This window comes from Siniperca chuatsi, linkage group LG6 (genome assembly GCF_020085105.1).
Source record: "Siniperca chuatsi isolate FFG_IHB_CAS linkage group LG6, ASM2008510v1, whole genome shotgun sequence".
Lineage (NCBI taxonomy): Eukaryota > Metazoa > Chordata > Actinopteri > Centrarchiformes > Sinipercidae > Siniperca > Siniperca chuatsi.
The window spans coordinates 22,678,188-22,701,518 of record NC_058047.1 but is presented as its reverse complement, the minus strand read 5'-3'; the positions used below and the strand labels follow the sequence as shown (position 1 = coordinate 22,701,518).

The window sequence follows — 23,331 nt, the reverse complement described above, 5'->3', positions numbered from 1 at the left end:
AAAGAGTGAACAGTGTGATGAATCACAAATGCTAGTTAGAAGTAAATATTTGCATGTGCTAATTAGACTCATTAATGGCAGAGATATGAGTGGGGGTGGGGAGGGAAAAGAGATGAGTGACTACTTAAATATACACCACTGATCAGCTATCTAATTGGAGCTTTGTAATGCACATGCACACACACTCTGACACTCCAACTGTTTGTGTATTGGTGTGTTGGGCTGTGGGAGAGGAATGATTAATACCTTTCTCAGACACACACGCGGATGCACGCACACATACACATAGACACACACACTCAGGCGAAGACTCTTCACTGAACCCCCATCTCCAAAGAGGCTTTCAAGTAAATTGAGTTTGGGTTTAGGGTCCTGTTTATATTAATGAGTCCACTGCCGGTTGAGTTAGACTCAGTGCACTGTGTTATTACCTGCTTGATAATGAATGCCAGCTTGACTAGCAGCAGTCAATGGAGGCTGCCACACACAGCAGATAATGCTGCAACTTGCCACTGGCTTGCAAGAATAGATTAGCTGAAATCTCCCTAGACTAGAAAATTATGGCAAATGGCAAATGCAGAAAGAAACTGTGGTGGGCCTGGCGGCTTGAAGGACTTTGACAATTACTATATACTAGACCTTGATCAAATAGGATTAGCAAATAATTGAACGCATTTGTTTTAACCTTCCTGGAATAGCAGATTCATTTGTCAATGCAATGAGTGCCTGGAGGTTTAAACCATTTTAGAGGTAATTTGGTAAACATTTCAGTGAATAACTTATCCCACTATGGAAAGCCCTGCTCATCACTAATAATAATAATACAAAGCATTGTTACCAATACTATCTTAGATATGGGTCAATACTAGTGTGCTTCATTCGTATTCACTCTACTCTCAGAGCAGGAACAGAGCAAATGGAGCCAAGGCATCACACTGTTGCTCAGTGCTACAGCACCTATATAATGACATAGCAGTTTTTAGATTTAAGTAATAATAAATAGTCCATGAATCAGCTTAAATTAAATAAAGTATGGGTGAAGGCTGGGTATTTTCAGCCTGCAATGCAGCAGTGGCCAACATAGCAAATAGCAGATGTATGAAGCTGGGTGTTTAAATAGACCACTATTATGTGAATGGGTGTGTAGATGGCACTTAGAGGAATCACCTGATCACCAGCTCATCTAGGTGGCACAAATGACTTCATGTTCCTGCTTAAGACCTACGCTATGAGCTCCATTTTAGCAGCTTAATTAAACCACTGGGCACGGTAAACCATGGCTTTATTCTCTCTGCGCTCACTTTTTCTCAACTGGAAAAATGTTACTAAAACATTGTTATAGCAATTGCTTTATCCACCTACATATTTATAGCACAGAGAAGCCTATTCTCTCAGGAAATAGAAGACATCAGTAACTGAAGTAGTACTTGATCATAAAAACAATTCCATCAATTAGTTTATCACAAATTGATGATACATAAATACAACATTATCCACAACAACAAACATGATCTGAGCCTGTGAGCAAACAACTGTTTCAGTGCCTGCAACTAGAAATGCCATATCTCCACAGATACTTTTCTTTTCTGGATTTCAGGGTTTGCTAAAAATCAAAATTGTGTCATGAAATATGCCTTCATAGTCTCGATGGTCAGGCTGTGTTGTTCTGAGAGGGTAGCAAAGTTAGCTACTGAACCAAAAGTACTATGACTGCAAAGAGGAATGACTCAAATCATGTCAAAACATTACGGATAACAAACAAAACACCTTCTTTCCACACTTCTCATGCCTCACTATGAAGAATCACATTATGCACACAGCTACAAAGAGCGTGTCAGGCAGATCTTTGTGGAAAGAGTCACTGGGATGGACAGAGAGGCTTAAACTGGTGGAAATAATTTTCAGGAGGCTGGAGATTCGACATCTTCTGGCTTTGCAAGAAGACAATTTATTCAAAAGTGCATAGTTTATGTCTATTAAATCTCCAAGAGTTACCTTTCTTTGCACTGCCTCATTTCACATTCAAATGAATAACTGCCAACACTGGTGTGTCATTGTACTAATTATTACAGAGCTAGGTTACAACTCAGTCCTCTTTCATCTTTTATTTTCCATTCGCTGTTTATCTAATAAAACAGAAATGCCATCAGAATGAATCTTTAAAAGGTTAGAGAGTGCAAGGCAGCAGCAGGTCTTCATAAATTTTGTCTGACTCTTGAGTTGGGTTCATTCCTGCTGTAGTGAGCTGTAGTAATAGTAGCCTATAGCTGGATGTTTGAAAGGCTACAGCAGTCCATCTGCAGTTGCAAACAGTGAAATCCACCAGCTTTGCTCAGCATGAGCGGTCAACATTTTTCATGTGTAGCAATTGTGAGTATGGTACACTGTGGGTTATATCACATTGGACTGGCCTCTCAGTGTGTGCGTGAGAGAAAGAGTGCGTGTGTGTTGTGGTGTCTCAGTGGTCTGCTGGTTCTCTATGAGTGAAGCTTCAGCAAGCTTTAATAATTCACTAGTCTCTTTTAGCTCCCAGACAAACTGAGTTTTCACCAGCAGGAGATTCTGGGAGCAAGCACAGAGGCAGCTTTGATTTAACTGGAGTCCAGTCTCTCTCTCTCACACACACACACACACACACGCAGGCTTGTGGTACAGTTCTCTGATATGCTCCCACACATACTTCCTGCAGCAGTGTGGTAAATTCTGTATTTCTAGTCCAAATACGTCATTACGGGCTGACAAGGGCTGTTCTAGTTCAAAAGGTTCCTCCAAATGTGGCCTTCTTCTGCTTGAACATTGTAGCCCGCAGTATGCATCCCTCAGAATCCCACAGTACATTTTAGGCCAGTCATGACAGCGTGTGGCTGGTATTGTTTTTAAAATGTGTGTGTGTGTGTCATCATGGCAAAATGTGGTCCTGGAGACACCTACTGTAGCGGGAACTACCACAGAAGCAGCTTTGAGTACTTTGGCAGGAGTTTATATATGTCTGTCTGTGGACAGATTTTGTCAACACGATAGCATCACAAACATGCAAGGTGCAGTCACGAAACTTTACAGGTATGTAGTTCGGAATCAAAATGAAGGCGGAGTTAAAAGATGGGTGTGGTCCGACCCATAAGTAATCATGTAGTAATGACTACAGAGTACTCATGGGTCAGAACATCAACATATTGACGGCGTCCTCTGAAGGACACACCTTTATGTGATGCTTTTTGGGACACATGCAGCCCCTGAACTGGGATGTAGCAGTAGAATACATGCTTCTTTCAAGAGGGAATTCCACAAATACAGGGGTTTAGATACAGTTTTCTTTTATTAATCTATATACTGTAACATTAAAAATGACCCTGTGTCCCCAACTCTGTACAATGGCAACAAAAACAAAGCTATCAAACCCAAAGTCACACAATGTTGGAAAAATAAGAGAGCCTGGTAGAAAGAAAAACGAGAAAGACTGAGCTGGGATTGATTGGAGAGTAAAATTGATGGGCTTTATCTTTACACAAATTTTTGATGACAATCAAGACTGATTTTAGAAGAGGTGAGAGGTGAGTCTGCCTTTTGTTTTGATTTGATAAAGGATTTGCAGTTCTGTCACAAATCTCCCAGCAATTACAGCTGGTACCATAATGGAGACTGGAAAATTAGCTGCACTCAAACAACAAATTTATATATAACAACAAGGAAACAAGCAGAGATCCAGCAGAAACTTCTGGGAGTACTGAATATCACAGTGCACATTAATGCTACCTTAAACCGTGGCCATGGACAGTATAACTGTACACCTGTAACAGACGATTTCTGCTACACCAGAGGCTGTGTAAAGACATAAAAACCTTACCAAATGCAACTCAAATACCAAGAATTTGACACACTCTCAAACAAAGATGAGATTCAATGTCTGCTTGGAGGAAAAACTGACATTGCCATGGAAATAGCAAAATATGTCAGGGCATGTCACAGCCTGAGGGGAAACACACATGATCGCCACAACACACTCCTCTAGTAATGTTGAGAGCCATAGAAGGCTCTCAACATTACTATTCATTAACTATCTGTTTCTCTTTTATTATGGTTCACATGGTATTATGGTTTACAGGCTATATTTTACTGTAAAGTTTATAGTAAACTTAAATGGTAAATTTCATATGTGAATGGATGGCTCGCTGACAGGGAAAAGGAGGTTGCAGAGCAATTTAATCTTGGCTTACACACCCTTGTGGGCCTGAGGCAGTCCTGCATGAAGGAGCATTTTGGCTAAAAAAAAAAAAAAAATATCCATCCTTGGGTCCATAAATATACAGTACATTAAGATCCTCCTCGTGTGCAAACCCTGAATTAAGTTAAACCATTGAAGTTTGCGGCCTGCTCACAAAACAACTTAACACAAATAACCACAACAGAGTTTACTTTAACTCTCTTCAGAATAAAACGCACAAATACACGCACGCACACACACACTTGTACTAGACTTGTATGACAGTGATCAGTATTGAAAAGGCTACATTGTAAACCGATGTCTAATTTCACAGATACTGAACAAATTGTCCTCTAACCTAAAGAAGAACGTGTTTGTGCGGGTGGTATAATTTGTGCGACTGTGTATGTGTGCGTGTGTTTGAGTGTGTATTCATCTCGGATTCAGACAATGAGAGAAAGTCAGGGAGGCGTGACGAGAGCTCAAGATGCAGGGGGAATATCTATGTGATTGTGTCTGTTCGTACGTCTTGACACTTGGTGTGTGTGCATGTGTGAGCACGCAAAAGGATGGGAGATGCGACCAATACAGTACATGAGTACATGTCTGCATCAGGCTGCAATGCAGAACGGCCGACAAAGCTTCACACACACACATCTCCCTTCAGGATTCAGAAGCCGTCACGTATCTTGCTTGATGCAAGTTGACAGTTTCACTTCTAAACCGATTTACAGTGAAATGACACTAACACAGCCTCACTCACTGCTACAGAACCAATGAATAGCCAGACATGTCATTTTTTTCCCCCTTTAACATCAACATGCTATAAAGTTCATTGGATGTGTGCGTATTAGTGATCAGTATCGTTCTCATATTCTGTAGACCTAGAAGCATTTATTGTATGTCACTCTTTGAAAGCCTCCTTCCTCTTCAAAATCATCCCAGCATGTTGTTCACTGAATCAAAGAGACATCCATACATTTCCATTATAATATTCATGGATATTTAAATAAATCAGCATTTTGGTCTCCAGGAGAAGATTATGAAAGCTCTGCAGACCTATCAAGCGACATCAGAGTTCAGGCGCGAGTTTATTGCTTTTGTCAACTGGGGGGGGGGGTCAGCAAAAAACTAGAAAATCTTTTTAGCCCCGATAAGAAAATGACAGCTCAGGAGCTTACCTCAGTGACCACATCCAGGGCAGAGTTTAACCTTATTACAAACAACAGCTCCCTGATGGATATCTGGCTGGATGTGAGATGGTCCTCTGTGTATGTGTGTGAGCATGAGAGTATGTTTGTGTTTCCTCTTTATAGTGTGTATCTTTGGAAATACACCTACACCTCACACACATCAATCTACCTCCCCATAAATGGACTGTCAGAAAAACTTGTTTGTGTTAGAAAGAGAGTGTAGAAAAGAGACAGAGCGACAGAGGTGGAGAGATTGAAGGGAAACTGTGAGTGTACAGAAGAGAGCAGTGGTTCTGATTGTGCCCTAGATGCAAAACAGAGACAGGTAACCTTATTTATGTTCTGGAAATGTAATGAAGTAAAACATTATTGGGGTTCAATATTGGAGATTCTTAAGAAGATTATTGGGTTTGAGATACCCTGTTCTCCTAAACTAGCCTTACTATCCGACATATCTGACATTCCTCTTGACAAAAGAAACAAGGTGCGGTTTATCAAACTGGCCATGATTGCTGGTAATAAATGTATTGCAGGCTTTGTTATAGTATATAAGTGCAGATCCTCCCCTTGTCTTCATGTGGCTTAAATAAATTTCCTCATACATGGCATCAGAAAAAATTATGTTCAATCTCAAAAGAAAACCACATCTCTTTGATAAAGGCTGGTCTGGTTTTAGGTGCTACATGGGAAATATTTCACAGTCTGTTGTGGGTTGACGATGAGATTTGTTTGACATATGCACACATGCATCTGTGTAGACATGTATTGTTGAATTTCTATGTACTAATGTTTGTAAATTTTGTGTTTATTTGACCAAATGTACCCCCTTTTTTTCTCTTTCCTCTCTGATATCATGGCATTGTTTTCTCATGCAAAACAGCTTTAATAATCACATATTAATTGTTTGCACAGATTAGAACAATTTGTTAATGTGTTCAGCTCACTGTTCTTCTAAATACAAGATGTCAACACATTGTGACAGGCTGATCTTTCCCAGTCTGTTTCCATCCCACCCACACAATCCATCTATAAAGAGCACAGACGCAGCCCTTGAACATTACAGTCAGATGACATTTATGGCATGACAGGACACTTTTAACACATTCTCCACTGTATGCGTGTGTGCATAAGTGTGTGTGCGCACATTTATGTGTGTGTGGGCACAGGATGTGTCGCTGCCTGGTTAAATGTGACATTTCCGTGGTTAGGGCCTGTGAGGCCAATGCCTCATTAAAGGTTATCTGTTAATTACGAGGACAACTTAGGGTCATATCAAGTTGACGATGCTCCCCCCCTCCTCCCCTCTCTGTTTTCACACACACACACACACACACAGTTACCTGTAAGAGTATTAAGAGTGGTTTGTTAGGCCTGACCCTTTATTGTAGGTAAAGCCACTCGAAGCTAATAGGGCCTAAAACCACAGAAGTGCTACTGTCCCCGCTAACATCAACGCTCACAAACACATTTACTGCACTGCACACACATCCATAAAACCCTAATACAGAAACCTGATAAGGACATAAAGGCAAATCAAAGATGGTCTCAGTATTAAGCTGTATTGTAAACCCATGAATAGTGTTCTGCTATCTGCTCAGTGAGATTAGCTGCAGTAGCAGCCCAGCTCTCAGACATAGAACAGGACACAACACAGACAGATGGCGCAGAGGATGAATGTCTCTGAGATGTGCTGGAATGTAGCTTCACCAGCCTTTCTATCATGCACACAGAGAGCACCACGAAGACAGAAACAATCACAAAACAAACTTGGAAGCTTCAATATAAATTTATAGTTTCAAGATGCATTTTGAATCACCTCGACCCATTTGCTCCATACTTGGTTGACACAGGTGTTTTTGGTGACATATCTGGAGAATGCTGACTTAATGCATTACAGAAGTGAAACAATAACTGCAAACTTCTCTGATATTAAACTTTAATGATCCCTGTGGGTAAACTGGGTCATTGCATTGGAAATTATTAGGAAACAGCAAAGGAACAAAATGGGGAAAAATAACAATAACACATGATCTTACTGTATATTAAGTAATAACTACATGAAATTAAAAGTATAAAAACAATTAATATGTAGCATGAAGTGCAGGGATATTTGTTTTTTGCAGTTAGTTAATAAGTCTGTTAATATTAGGTATCTGCTGATACTAAATCTGATTCCATTTTTTTATTATGTGTGTTTTTTCTTAATAGAATTGCACAATAAACACTTTGTTTACTTTAAATTTACTTAAGCAATTTAAATATGTCTTAAATATAAAATATGACAGCTGAATGGCTCTGCATTAATCAGCATGCATCACTGCTTTCCTTTGATGGTTTCCTATAATACTCTGTATAGCGTCCTAGACTGTTTTGTATAATATCCACGGAGAGTTAGTGTCAGGGTGGATCTGTTGTGGCAGTAAGCTTTAGATGGGATTTTGACAGCATCTTTTCAGCCCCAGCTTGAAAACAATATGCAATTTCAAATACGGTTTTGAACTATGACAAAATCACTCTAGAGGTGTGGTGCACCTGCAAAATGTTGCTGGAATAGATGCAAAAGAACCCCCTTTTTTAACTCGCGCTCTGCACATATTTCTTGTGCACAATGTCATATCATGACAGCAGGTGATAGTGCTAACAATGCTGATTACTCTTACCTTTTGCATCATGCTTGCAGTGTCTGTCAGCAGCATTTGGGCCTCAAGAACTGACCTGAGAGGATGCACAAACAAAAACAAGGGCACAAAGACTAGTTATAAGAGTGTAAACAAAAACTACAGATCTCTTGTTCTACACTGCAAGATGTCTGTTTGTGTTTGTCTTTATTGTTAAATGCAGTGAAGCAGCCATTCAGAGAGCAGCCTGTTTGATTTGAGTTTTCTGGGAGCAACTGGCTCCATTCCCCCATGTTAATGTAATCATATTACCACACAGGAAAGCTATTGTCATATGCTTCTGTCAAAAGCGTAATGGAAATGCTAGCAGGCTTTATATAAGAGGGAGAACGGGGTCTTGCATAAGAGCAGAGCAGTGTAAAAAGCCCATATGCAGGACCTAATTTCACGCAATCAACAAAGCCACTTTGTGTCAAACCTTTGCTCTTTTTAAAATCCCCCTTTAAAAGGAGCTGCAGGCCTTCGAATCAAGACTTGGACAAGCCTCACAGAAGCTCACAATTTCATTTCACACTGAATGGAATTAGCCAGTGGACCAACCTTACAAAGTGGCTTTAAAATATTTTAGTTCCGCCCCAAAACACTCGGCATGTCACTGCTGTGAAATGTGTGTGTGAGTGTACGTGTGCATCAGAGAGAAATGTCTAAAGAAATAGATTCATAAAGGTCATGACTAAAATGTCCTTTTACTTTAGAAAATTACCCAGTAACACTCCACTGCAAGACTGGCCTTTAATATCAATATGTCCATTTCATCACCATCACTGCTGAAAGAGAGCGCCTGAACACCGGGGACAAGCGAACAAGGCAATAAATCACTTCCTCACCTGCCTCTCCCTTTCCACCTGTTTGTTTCTGTTTATGTCTTACTTTTTCTTACCTGTCTATCCATCTATTTGCTCTGTCTTAGTTTTAGTTGTTATATTTCTGAAATTGGTAAACAAGTCATAAGGACTTCAGGTGCCTGGAAAAGCAAAACATAAGCTTGACATGAAGCATAATTACTTGCCAATGAGAGGCTCTGTGGCCCTGTGCTGTGTTTGGAGATGGACTCTTCGAAGGCTGTAGGCATGGATGCACTCTTTTGACCTGCTTTGAATTTTTCATGTTTGACTTAATTTCTTTTGATTAACAAACTCTTCTTTCTCGGCTTCTCTCTTTCATCCATCTCTTCTACCCCTATTATGCATAGCGAAGGTGATAGATTAAGAGAAGAGGATACAGGGAAAGAGGACAGAGAAGCCCGGAGTCAAAGAACAACAGAGAGAGAAAGAGGGAATCGATCTTCTGTGTTTGCTGCTGTGTAGTTCTGGCTGTGGTCCAGCAGGACCTGAGGACCTAATGTTGCAGCTCTGATGAAGAGAGCTCTGCAGCCCCACTCTTCTCTCTTTGCTCCCCCTCTTTCTTACACTCCACTCCTCCAACCATTTCTCCAGTCCCCACAGTTTTTCCCTGCCTCCCCTCTCATTCACCTATACTTGTTAGCTTTCTCTACACCCCTCACTCCCTCCCTGCCTGTACCCTGCCAATGTGATCCATGTGTTGTGCACCAGCAGAGACTTGCTGAGGCAGCAGAAAGAGGGAATATTTACAGATCAGTCAGATGGGGTTGAGCTCTGCTCCTACTGCACACTCACAGTTGCTCGTCAATCACTGCTACAACAGCTGCAACACACATACAGGCATCATAGCCACTGTGAATGTAAGCACACACACGTAAACTTACCCATATGTTCATAATTTGTATACACATACTTAAAATACACATTTTAACATGCACACAGGTGTAAGTAAAACTGCAGAAAAAATAAGAAACACTGCACAGTCATCCAAGTTAGATTTTAATTGATGCTGCAGTTCGACTCCAATATATTACAGCTAATATTTAGACTATTTTAGTCCACACTCACTGTCCATTAGGGTTTTTGATTGAATTTATTTTATTTATGGATCTACAAAACTCACCAATCCAAGGGATAACATGTTAAAGTAAGGACACTTATTTTCAACATGGTCCCAAGATGTTAAAACACAGACATAAAACAATCAGGGTTGGAAAATAACTTTTCACTACCTTACTTTGAACAATATAAAAATGTTTTCTACAAATCCCTTTTTTGATACAAAAAAATGCCCAACTTGAGTGAGTCAGTGTTTTCATGTTCTCTTGCACAAGCATCCAAACAAGAGGTTTTGCCTTAAGAAAATACAGTCCACACTCAAGGCATTTAGATCAAGACATTTTTGAGTAAATAAACAAGACAAAGAATCAAACCAACCATTCGCTGCCATACTAAATTCTAAGGACACATTTCAGTCAGCACTGAAGATGTATTGAGTTTCAATAACCAGACCTACTGTCCATGCTCTGAAAATCAGCCTCACCCGACAAGACTAAAGGGCAAACCTGCTGCCCGAAACAAAGCAACAACACATCAACCACTTCTCTCTGGATGTTGCCTCTTGGGCTGATGAAGACATCTAGCTAACTCTCTTTTTATCTTCACTCAGGAACAAACACACTTGCAGGTTGATTCTGGGTGCTCACAGCAGGGATCTAATCAGAACAGCATAAAAGTGTTGAATGAAGATGCATGTCCAAAAATGATGCCTGCATGCATGCAACCTGTCAATTTTGCTTTCATCAGCTCAGTTCAAAGACTGAATTGATTGAATCTCTGTACATTTCTAGCCAATGCCGGTTCCACAAGATTCCTCCCTCTAACATCCACTGTAAGCCCACGGCAGACAAACTGAAAACCAACTGTTGTTTTTTACCCTCTTTCTTCCTCTTGTCCTGTTTTTCCTGCATCCATTCCTCATCTTATGGCTATGTAATGGATGAATCACAATGGAGTCCAATGGAAGTTTAACCATAACTACACAGGCAGTGCAGAAACACACACGCACATACATACAGTAGTAACACAATGCAATGCTCTTAGCAAACAGATGATGTTGCCAAAGAGAGGTGTTGCTCCTGCTAACTGTCAGCCCAACAAGGTCAACACAGGCATTGTGTGAGTGTGTGTGTGTGTGTGTGTGTCTGTCTGTGTGTACATGCATAAGTGTGTGGGGGTGTCTGTGTGCAGTGCGTAAACAGGAGACAAGACATCCACACTTGACATCCACTTTGAGTTATCATACCCAGCTGGGGTGGATCTCCTCTACCTGATCACCCTGTTGCCGTGCCAACGTCCTGCCAACATCCCGTCAATCACGCCAACGTACCTCCCTCCCTCACCTGCCGCTAAGGTCTACAGGAGCCATAATGTCAGCAACCTGGCTGGCATCATGGTAACAGTTTGCCCAGCGATGGTGTCACTCGAGGACAAACAGTCACATTGTATCAATGTAGACGTCCTGACCTATTCATAACTTTATTTCATGCATGCATTACATTTAAGGTTATCGCCTCTCACATATCTGATGTGACAATCACACTCACAGGTTTAATGTCACCTTTAATGCCTTTAAATACTTAATACTAATTGGAAATGACACGAGTTATTGGTAATTTTAATGGTTATCCTCCAAACAACCTGTGTAATTTATGTGTAGCATATCACCAGTGTAGCCAGTAACACGTAGGTTGAGTAGGTCATTCCACCTCAAGGTTCCAGACTGTAACCGAAATCTTTTGAGAGTGTGCGAGTTAAAATTTTACGTGGTCGCATTCGTGTTAGTGGCCCAATCTGGCAACACTGGCAAATCTGCCAAATCCGGCAACAATCCATTTAGATGTTAACGTGTTCCAAAAATAAAGCGGTTTATAGCAGATTTTTTTTTTTTAAACAAAATGAGGAGAGAGAGGAGGAGGCTAGTGGGGAGGGAGAGCCAACGAGAGGTTCCGACTCACACCACTGATGATGAAAATGCAGGCAGGGAAAGACCAACTGACCCGGTGAAAAAGAAAAAGTAATACTTTCAACCACAATGGCTAACACAATACCTGTGGTTGCGGTACGATGGGAAAGCTATGCTGTGTGTGTATTGTAGGCAATATGGCCCGTCCACTGCAGGCAACTCCAAACTTGTTGCTGGGCCAACACAGTTTAAGCTTGAAACTTTGAAGGTGCACAACAGTAAGAAACACAAAACTTGCTGGGGCCGATGTATGACCCGAATCACTGAGCCCCTCCCGACTACTTTTTAGCGGTTAGATGAGAGTAATCGCTCAACGGAGGACAATGAAATGGTCATCAAGTTCAACACTGCCTATAACATAGCGAAAGAGGAACTCCCGCCCATTGATTAATATCATGCTGTACCAAAAAAACAGAAAAACAAAAGGCTGCGACCAAATTGTGTGGAAAAATTTGTCTGGAGCCTTGCAGCTTCCCCGACACAAGGACCGACTGAAGCCAATAAAAGCCTTTTGAGACTGAATAACCATTACCTCATGTCTTGTCTGTCTTGCACCTTGCACAGATGACTCAGCGTAACCTACATTGCACAGTTTGTGTAATGACCAATTATGACCAATTAACATACTGTTCAAGTAAAACTGACAACTGGTTCTATGTATTTAGGGTCTATGATTCATTTTTAAATCTGTCACCATATGGGATAAGCACACTGTAAGGCTTTGATCTATGATTTATAAAGTGAAAACAGTCGGTTTTCCACAAACATTTTCTGATTTCAAAACCATAAGAAACTATAGACATATTGCATGCCCAACCAAGACCAAACAATAACTGTACAATTACTATTGACAGAGACTTAGGAATAATATGCATGTGTCTTACTTTTTTAAACCAACAGTTAAACTCTTTTTGAACCTGATGTACCTTAAGCACCCTTACACAACTCCCCAGTGTTGATTTTCAAAAAGGCCATGAGCTCACACCCTTCAAAAAGATTTAATATTAACACATCAGTGAATATGCAGTATAACAGAGATCAAATATGTTGCGTCAAACTACAATGACCTGGCACCTGTCTATTTTTAAGAGCACACTTGGCTTATCTTCTCTTTGTGTGCATAAAGTCTTTTTCTCCAGACATACATGAGATTGAGAACGATGTGCCCTAAACTTGGCAGCCTGTACAGGTATATCTAAATCTAGTAATAAAAGGTGATTTAAATGGCTGATATTTGCATTTCTTCTTGTAATGGGCACTGTGGCCATGCCTACAGCTATTGGTATACCTTTCCTTTCTTTTGGATTGTTTGGATTGACAATGCACTTTAGAAAATAAATAGTCAACTCCATTTCTTTTGCAGAAATAAATTACTACAGTATTAGTAGATTAACCTCATCTCATTCTACTCCCTGCATGCTGGGCCATATAGCTCTCCCTTGTGTGTATGTGTCTCCCCGACCACTGGTCTCTCCGTTTCTGTTGTCTTTTTATGTCTGTTTGTCCATCTGTCTGTGTTTCTCACTTGTTTTCAGGAGTAGAGGAAGGCCTCAAGTAAAAGTTGAGCCAACTCTGAGCCAAACATTAATAATTGAGGAGGGCAGGAGGGGAGAGAATGGCTCCTGCAATATTCATATGTCATATTGACTTGACTGCCAGCCACTCGCCCATGCACCCAGTACTTATGAAGTCTCACAGATGACTGAGGATGCAATGCTGCGTCCTCCCTCAGCCTCCTCCTCCTCCTACATCTCCCTCCCTCACTCTGCCATCTCTCCTCCTGCCCCCTTCTCCTTCCCTCTGCCACTTCTTTTCATCCACGTCTCATCTGCTGCCATCTCTCAGAAGAGTATGGCATGCCCATGGGCCAAATTCAATTATAGACCAAATTAAAGAGATGCTTCTCAACTCCCTCAACAGACAAAAGGAACACACGCATGCACCAGACATGCCGAAGGGTTACAACCACACACACCAACACATGCACACACAGAGGCTAACAGATATTCACACTCCGCAGCCTCTGCAGTATGCAAAGGAAATCAACACAAATTATTGACGAGAAAATGGACAAACTGTAATTTCAGATTGCCCTTTCCCCAAGTGTTACATCACTGACAGAGCTTTCTCCACTGTTGTTCACTAAAAACCTGCCCTTTCTGCCTCTCCATCTCTCCAGGCCCCAGATGCTGTCTTTAATTAGCCATGGTAATGGTAACATAGCTGTGAATAAGTAGCCAGCTGCCTGACTGGTCCAAATCTGGGAGGACAATCTGATGAATTAGACAGTAAAGAGGGGAGAACCATCGTTAGTACCAGCCGTCTGCATTTTAGCATCAGCCGTAAAATATCAAATCCTCAGAAAGTGTTTCTGAGGTCAACCAATTATCGAGCGCTGCAGGCTACACTGGCTGCCTTTCAACGTGATTAGATCTGAACCCACCAGAGGACATCCGGTCCACTTGTTCTCTCAGCTGAGATTAAAAAGTTCAGAATGAAATAAAAAAATACACTTTTGTATGCTGTGAATTCAACGTCTGCTGCTCTTAGCATGAGAAAAAGAGGGAGCGCTGGACAAAGGGGAAAGAAGAATTTGATGTGAGGAGAGTCCCCTGCATCTTCCAAAACAGCCTCAGGCTGAAAGTGAGAACTGAGAGCGCGGAGATGTAAAAGAATACTGCTGCTGTAGTTAAAACTACAGCATCAATTTTGGTGATTTGCATGTTTTTATTTGAAGGTATTTACTAAGTAGAACAATTGTCATGACCTCAGGGCCAATAAAATCCACTCAAAAACCCATAACAACATTTGTTAAAATGCATAAATTGAAAACAAGACCGTTGTGTATTATTCCTGAAAATCTGACTTTTTAATAATGCAAGAATATTTTTATAATGGAACATTGGAAAGAAAAAAACAGTGAAAATGACCGCATGTAGACATGTTGTCCCCTCATCAAAACGTGCAAGAAACAGACAAGATATAAGATTCAATGCTTATAACTCCTGGAGGGCTGCTCCATGACCTTGGGGTTAATGCATATGTAGGGGAAGATGCCTCAAGTCTGCATAGGTGTGTGTTTGTTGGAACGTGGCAGAGAGTGGTGGTGGGTAGCGGGTGCAGCAGTACGTCACCTCTGGTCTCCCTGAGGATAAAGTAATAATAATTCTCCACCAAGCTGAATAGATATAGCCTGAGGGCTCGGACAATACATGGAAACAACAAACAATTCACACACACCAACTTGAAAGAGCCATAAACCACCACCCGCCCACATTGTCCTCACTGAACCAGGCCTGTAACATTACTCTGCACCAACACCCAGTTAATCATACACAAACACACACACACGCACACACACACACAATATCAATTTGTGGAGCACAAGCACTGCACAGTAATAAATATGTAAATAACCCCACAGTTTGTGCCTGTATGTCTGTGTGTGTGTGTGTGTGTGTGTGTGTGTGTGTGTGTTGGAGGAAACAAATAGTACCCACAAGGAGGGTAGGTGTAAGCATTTATGTCATCCTGTGTTGAGATGACACCTCCAACAATGCACAAGTTCACACCAAACACACACACACACACACACACGCTCACTCACAAAATGACCTATCCATGACAGGAACTATGTACAGATGGATCAACAAATACAAATGGATCAATTGGAAAGAAGTGCATCCCCTTTCCCACCAACCCTTACATACACACACAAACACACACCCACCCACACACACAATCCATGACTGTGACAGTGGAGAGGGGGTGTCTGTCATTGTCCTGTAAGGGGATATCGGAGCTGATGTTGGCGACTTATCCACACTCTTCATAATCCATTGTGTGTGTGTGTGTGTGCAGCCGACCAGGCATGGTGTTGTTGATAAGAGCTGAAGGCTTAGTCCTCAGTCACAGGGACACACTCAGAGCATTAATGAGCCCACAGCACAGAGGAGAGCCTCTGCCAAAAAGGTCTTTATCAGCCACTAGGAGCCTGTGTGTGTGTATGTGTGTGTGTGTGTCTGTGTGTGCGTGCGTGTGCGTGCGTGCATGGCTGCGTGCGAGTGAGACTTCTTCATATGGTTTTTATTTTACATTCCACTGTATTTTCAGAAAAAGTATTCATGATCAAACACTCTGTCCACACACACACTTTGGTAGTGGGTATAGCCTGAAGGTGAGGCTGGAGGTTGAGATGCAACACACAGCAGTTCTGTCTGAGAGGGCACATCCATCACACAGACAGCTTTAACTCTGTGTGTGTGTGTGTGTGTGTGTGTGTGTGTGTGAGTGAGAGAGAGAGAGAATGATTTCAGAAGTTAGTTAGCTGGGTAACAGGGTGAGTTTGTTAACAGAGCAACCAAAGCCAAGCAACAAGGTGTATAATATTGATTGTCAACATGAGGGGGTGGATAAATGTCAGAAACAAAATGGAGACATGGAGACATGAAGACTAACAAGAGGAGAGAGGGAGGGTGACGTAGGTTGCCATGAGGAAATGTCTGCATGTCTGTCTGCAGCAGACTGTTGCATGTAATACGAGGACAGTAACTCTAGTCCCACAGTTCTCATATACACACACAGAGTACAAGTGACGCGCACTTCAAAGTGTACACAAAGCCAACAGAAAGAACACACTCACCTACGTGCGACACTGCAGAAAAAACAGTTGTCAACTCCAACTTTTTGATAAATGGCTTTTCTTCTACTCTCCCTCTGATTTGTCATGTTTCAGTAACCAGGAGGCATTGCTTTCATCTGCGAAAGGTACAAAGCAGAAGGAGGAAAGATGGTGGCATCAGGAGGTGTGATATACAGTGTCTGGTAAGCACCTGAATTTTGCTTATCATTTTACTTTTTAATTATTAAATAGAATCAACAGATCAATCAAACAAGCAGTCAGTCAGTCAGTCATCCAAACAGAGAGATGAAAGGGGACCAGGCAGAATGAAACTGGAGAGTGGGTTTGAAGTATTTCAGGTTTAGGACTGTGCATTAAGAATTTATGGGATCTAAGTGATGCTGGTTTGAGATTGCAGCATCGGAGAGGTTCACTCAGCTGTAGAGTGATACTGGTGCATGGCGGGGGGAAACTGCTGAGTTGTGTGTACCATTTGACAGTAGGGGGCATTTCTCAGATGTACACACACACACACACAGGAGGAGGAGCAAGCAGAATAGTGGGTGGTAGACAAAATATTGTTGCTACTTCTACCCTTTAAGTAACAAAATCAACTTTGTGAGCATTGCTATGAACATGGGTCAGACTGGGCTGCATAACGATGATCATATTTAACAATGAATCATTTAACAGGATTCAGCCAGTGTACCCGAGATTTGGGCACAGGTGACAATTCATTTCAGCTTTTTGTCATTCAACCTCATATGTCCCATCATTGCAGCCATGATTGTAATTATGAATGAGTTAATTCTGAGTTTATTTTCTATTAGGTGTTAATATCATTTTGTGTTCTCCTAGTTACAAATCAAAAAGAGAATAAAGGAAAAACACTGCTGGGATGAGCCGATATATCGGCCGAACATCAGTATCCGATGCCTTCTTGGCTGCTATCGGCCTATCGTCAAATAGGACGACATTCACTGATGGCAGTGGCCAATGTTCATCTGTTGTGTTGCATCAATTTTACGCTGGCTAAATTTTGGGTTAGTTATTTGTATTTGTTGTATAGCAGGCTAAAAAGAATTTTGAAGCAGTTATTTTTCAAAAAAGAATCCCTTTCATGTGAAAGAAGGTTATATAAAGAGCTGAATGATTTTAAAACAGTTAAGTTTTCTATAATGAAGATTATTTTGTTTCCCTGGCACGAAAGGGGGACTAAATAACAAAATAAAACAATAACAAAACAGCACTGTATCGGCCAAATAGTTATTTTAAACATCGGTATCGGCCCAGAATTTCACAATCGGTGCATCTCTACTGCTGAGCGATCAACTTTGATTAGTAGGATGCATATATCTTGTAACCTGCATACAGACAACACAAATACACACAGGCTCACATGTCTGGTTCCTTAAAACAGCATGTGTCTGCTTCCAAAGCCCTGGACTAATAACAGTCATTACCGCACACAGGCAACATGAGCGTACACACACACACACACACACACACACACACACACACACACACTGTCCAGCAGGTTATTACAGCGGCAGTATAGCTTATTACCCTGCCTCAGCACCACTCAATTATTCAGCCTGAGTCCACAGGGATAGGAGAAGCAGCTCAGTGTGCTACTTACAACACGCTTAAGTAGGCCAAAGAGACTGAAACTAAAGTATGACACACAGACGCACCATAGCATCACAGTGCAGACCGTGGAAACTGGGAACTCCAAGCACCGATAACACATTTTAGGAGCCGCTTTAGGAATTTCAAAGTGTGTGTGTGTGTGTGTATAATGGTTAAGTCGCTTTTGGTGAATAGGTAGTCACAGGAGGCCAAACAAATCACTGGCTGGAGGGACAATTAACAGACTCTAAATCTCTATATGGCCTAATTCTGACTTCACCTGACTTTTACATTTTCATTGTCATCATCAGTTCATATATTTATACAAATATGTCTGCACTAAATTTGCCCTTCATCGGTTTGAAAACTGAGGAATTCCTTCTTAAAAACATTCATTTTGATCCTCCTTAATAAAAACAAAACTGGCACATCCCTAGTCATATATACCTTTGCTAGATTGCCTACCTGCACACAAACCACAGAGGACGATACAACCTTGCTTAATGCCCCAGTAGTTTATTAAATACTTTCACAATCTTGTGGAGAAATACAGAGAGAGGAGGCAGAGGGGCTGAAAGTAACAGAGTAGAGGGAGCAGATCTATTTTAGAGTGAGATTAAGCAGAGCTGTGTTGAAATAGAAGCCCTGACCGACCATGCCATGATCTGGGGACTTATTAAAGACTCTTATTAAAAGTTAAGGAAGGCCTTAAGACCCTTACAATAAGAGAGAGAGAGAGAGAGAGAGAGAGAGAGAGAGAGAGAGAGAGAGAGAGAGAGAGAGAGAGAGACTGGGGAGGAATCACACAGTGGAGGGGGTGATGCGTTTGGTGGAGAAAGGATTGAGTTTAAGCTCTTTCTTTCCTTCCCTCCCTCTATTCGTTCTTTCCTGTTTTCACCAGCACACACACTCCATGACCATCTCCCTCCCCACTCTGACTCCTCACTCTCCAACCAGGTCAGCTAAATAAAGTCCACGGTTTTAGTCTAATTTCTGACAGTCTGAAGACTTCACACAAACATATAGCGCGAACACGCTCACACACACACACACACGCACACACACACCCAGCTGCATGCACTCCCAGTCATCAAGTGCTGGTTATAGATTTCAGAGCAAATCCTTTTTTCCTTTATTGCTACACAGTGTGCAGCACAGTCATTGCGGATAACATAGGCCCGGCGCAGGCTGATTTGGTTCAGTGCAGTCCTGTGTAACTGCAGCCTATCCCATAGAGAGCAGAGGGAATGCTGTACCACTTGCTTATTGATCAGTTAAAAGATAGGGTTGCTAGAGCTAAACATCTGACGCCAAAGGGAGTGTTGGCGTAGAGCTGCCTTTCTAGCTTCCCTGAAACCCTGGGGATGAGGATCAAAGACCACAGTGTGCGCATGTGTATCTGTGTGTTTGTGTGAGAGATGACATTAAACAACCGGTGGCAAAAAAGAAGTATAGCACTGTTCTGCCTCTTTCTCTCTCCCTCTTTCCCTAAATACTACCCATCTTCAGCAATTGTCCTTCAAACCAGAGCAGGCAGGAAACATAATGGAAACCATGGCAACGAGACAGCGAACACACAGCACTGCTTAAGCTGAGTGAGGATGGATGGATGTATGGATAGATGGGGTTTTCTGAGAGGACGACTGAAGGGGAGGTGACCTGAGAAGATATGTGGGAGAACAAAAATAAGATTCTCAACACTCATTTTCAACACCCTCCCTCCTTACACACGTTTGAATAAAACAGATATACACACACAGACACACACACACTCCAGCAGACTGTGGAACTTCATTTTCTTGGCAGATCTGTAGGACTTGGAGGCATAATGTGTGTCGGTGCTTTGGTTTAGTAAGGGGTTTTTCTTTACAATTTCCAAGTCTCAGCTATCAAAGTTACTCATTAAACATGTGCTGCCCACATAAATCAGCTGGGCTCAAACCAACAGAAAGCATGCAGTTATTCTCAGTCACTAAGGTTTTGGCACTAAGTCTAAATTTTGTGAACCTTAGCTAACAGCAAGTAGTGGCTGGCATTAAGGTTTCCTCAGATGTTTTGCTGGTTTCCCCCAGCAGTAAGCTGGAATTATGATGTCAAATTTAAAACAAATGTCACAGAAACAAATGTAAGGATTAATGGGAAATTATTCTAATTTATTCCTGGCTTAATCCCTCATAATATCCCTGGTAAGTAGCTGTAAGCAAGCAGACACACATGCATTTACAATCAGTCTCCCATACACACACCCATAAAGTGATGCCTAGAGTAATGCTGCATTCCAGTCAGAGTTGGAGGTCGGAATTTCCCTGTTGAAATTTCTGACTTCCGACCTCAAAGCTTCCAGCTGCACAACATCAAACATAAACAAAAAACATGGCTGACCGTGACAAACTGATGTTTCTTTGGCAAGTGCACACACAATTTCAAACTCTCAGCAGTGCAGCCTCCTTGCATATATAAATGAAACTGAGAAAGAAAAAACAACGCATGAACAAAACGGCATTATACAAATTATTTTACGGCACTTTTATACTCTTATCTAAATATTCCATTCAATAGTCTAATACCATACTGTAGTCTACAAATACATCCTACCCCCCTCCCCTATTGATTGAAATGTAGCCTAAAACAACTGCTTCTTCATGAAGTTGGGATAGATGGATTTGCCCCGAGTTCACAAGTAGGAACTCCGACTTTGAGTGCCGTTCCATTGTACTTTTTCTAGTAGGAGGTTGGAAATATTCAAGTTCCAAGTTGTCTGGAGCAGCATAAGTCCCCTTTCCCTCAGTAACCACCACTATAATAGTCAGACTATCCCTTTCTTGTTCAGACATGTTTTAGCCTAATAAATATCTGGTAGCACGTTTTAGTCTAATAAATGCTATCTTTTAGCATGTTTTAGTTTAATAAACAATAACTTGTAGCATGGTTTTAGTCTAATAAACTAACTTGTAGCATGTTTTAGCCTAATAAACTATTACTAAAGTAATGTTTTAGCCTAATAAACGATATCTTGTGGCATGTTTTAGTCTAATAAACTAATAACATGTTTTAGCCTTATAAACAATAACTAATAGCATGTTTTAGCCTAATAAACTATAACTTGTAGCATGGTTTTAGTCTAATAAACAATAACTAATAGCATGTTTTAGCCTAATAAACTATAACTTGTAGCATGGTTTTAGCCTAATAAACTATAACTAATAGCATGGTTTTAGCCTAATAAACAATAACTTGCAGCATATTTAGCCTAATAAACTATAACTAAAGGAATGTTTTAGCCTAATAAACGATATCTTGTGGCATGTTTTAGTCTAATAAACTAATAACATGTTTTAGTCTAATAAACAATAACTAATAGCATGTTTTAGCCTAATAAATTTGAACTTGTAGCATGTTTTTACTAGCTAAAGTTATAAACTCTTTTCAAACTCAGTGATCTTTTACGCATTTTCTCTGTGTGAATATGAAACATATCCTTTACAGTATTTCAAAAAAGTGTAAATCTCACCTTTGGCCAGTTTGTCCAAGCTGGTTTGCAAAGCCATGGTGGGCTCATTGTTGTGTTGTTTTCAAGGTGGAAAATTATTTGCAACTGCGTTTTATAAAGCATCTTGTTCGCCGTTTTACTAACTACCGATACGACTAGTATTGTTCTAATCATAGTTGGAGCACCCAACGCACCCATGGTAAACTCACACAGGCGTTTTCACTTATTTGCCTGACTAGGCCTCCTCTCAGGACTGTGTGGGTGTGTACAGACTTTCCTGCTTGACTGACATCTCCCTCCCTCTCCTGTTGCACCTGTTAGCGCGGGACAAGTAGTACCATTATCTTTTTTCACATCACAATCACTGCAAATTATGGGCAGCAAGTCTTTATATAGATCTTGATAATTTGCATATGATTATCTATGAAAATACCTTCATCTTTCTTGTAGGTGTGCAGGGCTCTAAGGCTAAGGCTGTAAGGCTTATGGTTGCTTCATCCATTAACAGAATCATTTAGTGGCAGTAAAAATGAACAGTGGCCTACAGGAAGCTCCTGAACCTCAAACTGAGCTGTCTAGACACATTTTTGGTGGACTATCAAACACATAATTTAATCTTGGGGCTATAAAGAAAGAAAGAAACTTTTTAGCCTATAATTACAGGACAGCTGTACCTATCATGCTACAAGGTGACAGCCAGGCTCATCCTGCTTACACAATGTAGGTTAAAGTCAGTGCAGAGTAGACCATGGTGCAGTTTGCTTAGGAAATGGTAAAATCTGTCGGAATCTGATATATCTGAGTTGGCTGCTCTGTGAACAGTGTATACATGAATGAAATCAAACCTTTTCATGAGTTAATTAAGAGGTGTAAATAACATCAGTGTTGAAGGTGTTCTTCTAAAGTGGAAGCCATCAAAACACAGCTGCTGGGCTCGCCAGCACTTCATGTCCAACCAGGTCTGTCACAGTTTGTTGAATTTAGCTGACATTGACAGTGTTTTAGTCTGATGGATTCACAGAGGTGAGAGGGAGAATATAATGCACTGCTGCACTGACGGACACGGGGAGAGGGTGTAGAACACAAATTTCTCAACTCATGGGTGACCACCCAAATGTTCTAAAAGGGGTTTAAACCAATTATAAAATGGCATGTCTTTATCAGTGAGTAATAAGAGGCAAATGTAGAATTCTGAACTCACAACATGTATTTTAACTTTGATTTTCAGTGTCAGTTTTGATATAATTTCATTGTCATCAACGATTGAACGATTAAAATCTTGTACCTGTCCTTGAGTAGACCGTACTGTTGCATGCTGTTCATTTTTCTCATAGGCCCATACCAAGAACTTGTTCACTATCTTAATACATTTACCCTGAGTTGTGACAAACACTGGAAGCTACCAGTGTCAAAGCAGCTGAGGAAGACTGATTTAAACCATTACATCTCATCTCATTTCCACATCCTCTAGTCCCCCTCTGCTTCTAAAATCTTCCTTCCGTAGTTCCCTTCGTTAGATTGCACCCTCTCCTTATTGAAAGACTGGGAAGAAAGCTGGTTATTCAAATTTAAATCAACACTGACAGAGAAGCAGATGTAAAGAGAGAGAGAGAGGGATAAAGAGAGCTAGAAAGCTTGTACCTGACGTTGTT

At 41.0% G+C, this 23,331-nt stretch overlaps 1 long non-coding RNA gene across 1 annotated transcript; it reads right to left on the bottom strand.

Annotated features, from left to right (window-relative positions):
• Positions 1-14,874: 14,874 nt before the first annotated feature.
• On the bottom strand, positions 14,875-22,055 carry LOC122877154. Its single transcript, XR_006378199.1, has 3 exons — positions 21,701-22,055; positions 16,582-16,697; positions 14,875-15,084 (listed from the first exon to the last, which is right to left on the bottom strand). It is a non-coding gene; the product is annotated as an uncharacterized LOC122877154 (long non-coding RNA).
• Between the last annotated feature and the right edge of the window lie 1,276 nt (positions 22,056-23,331).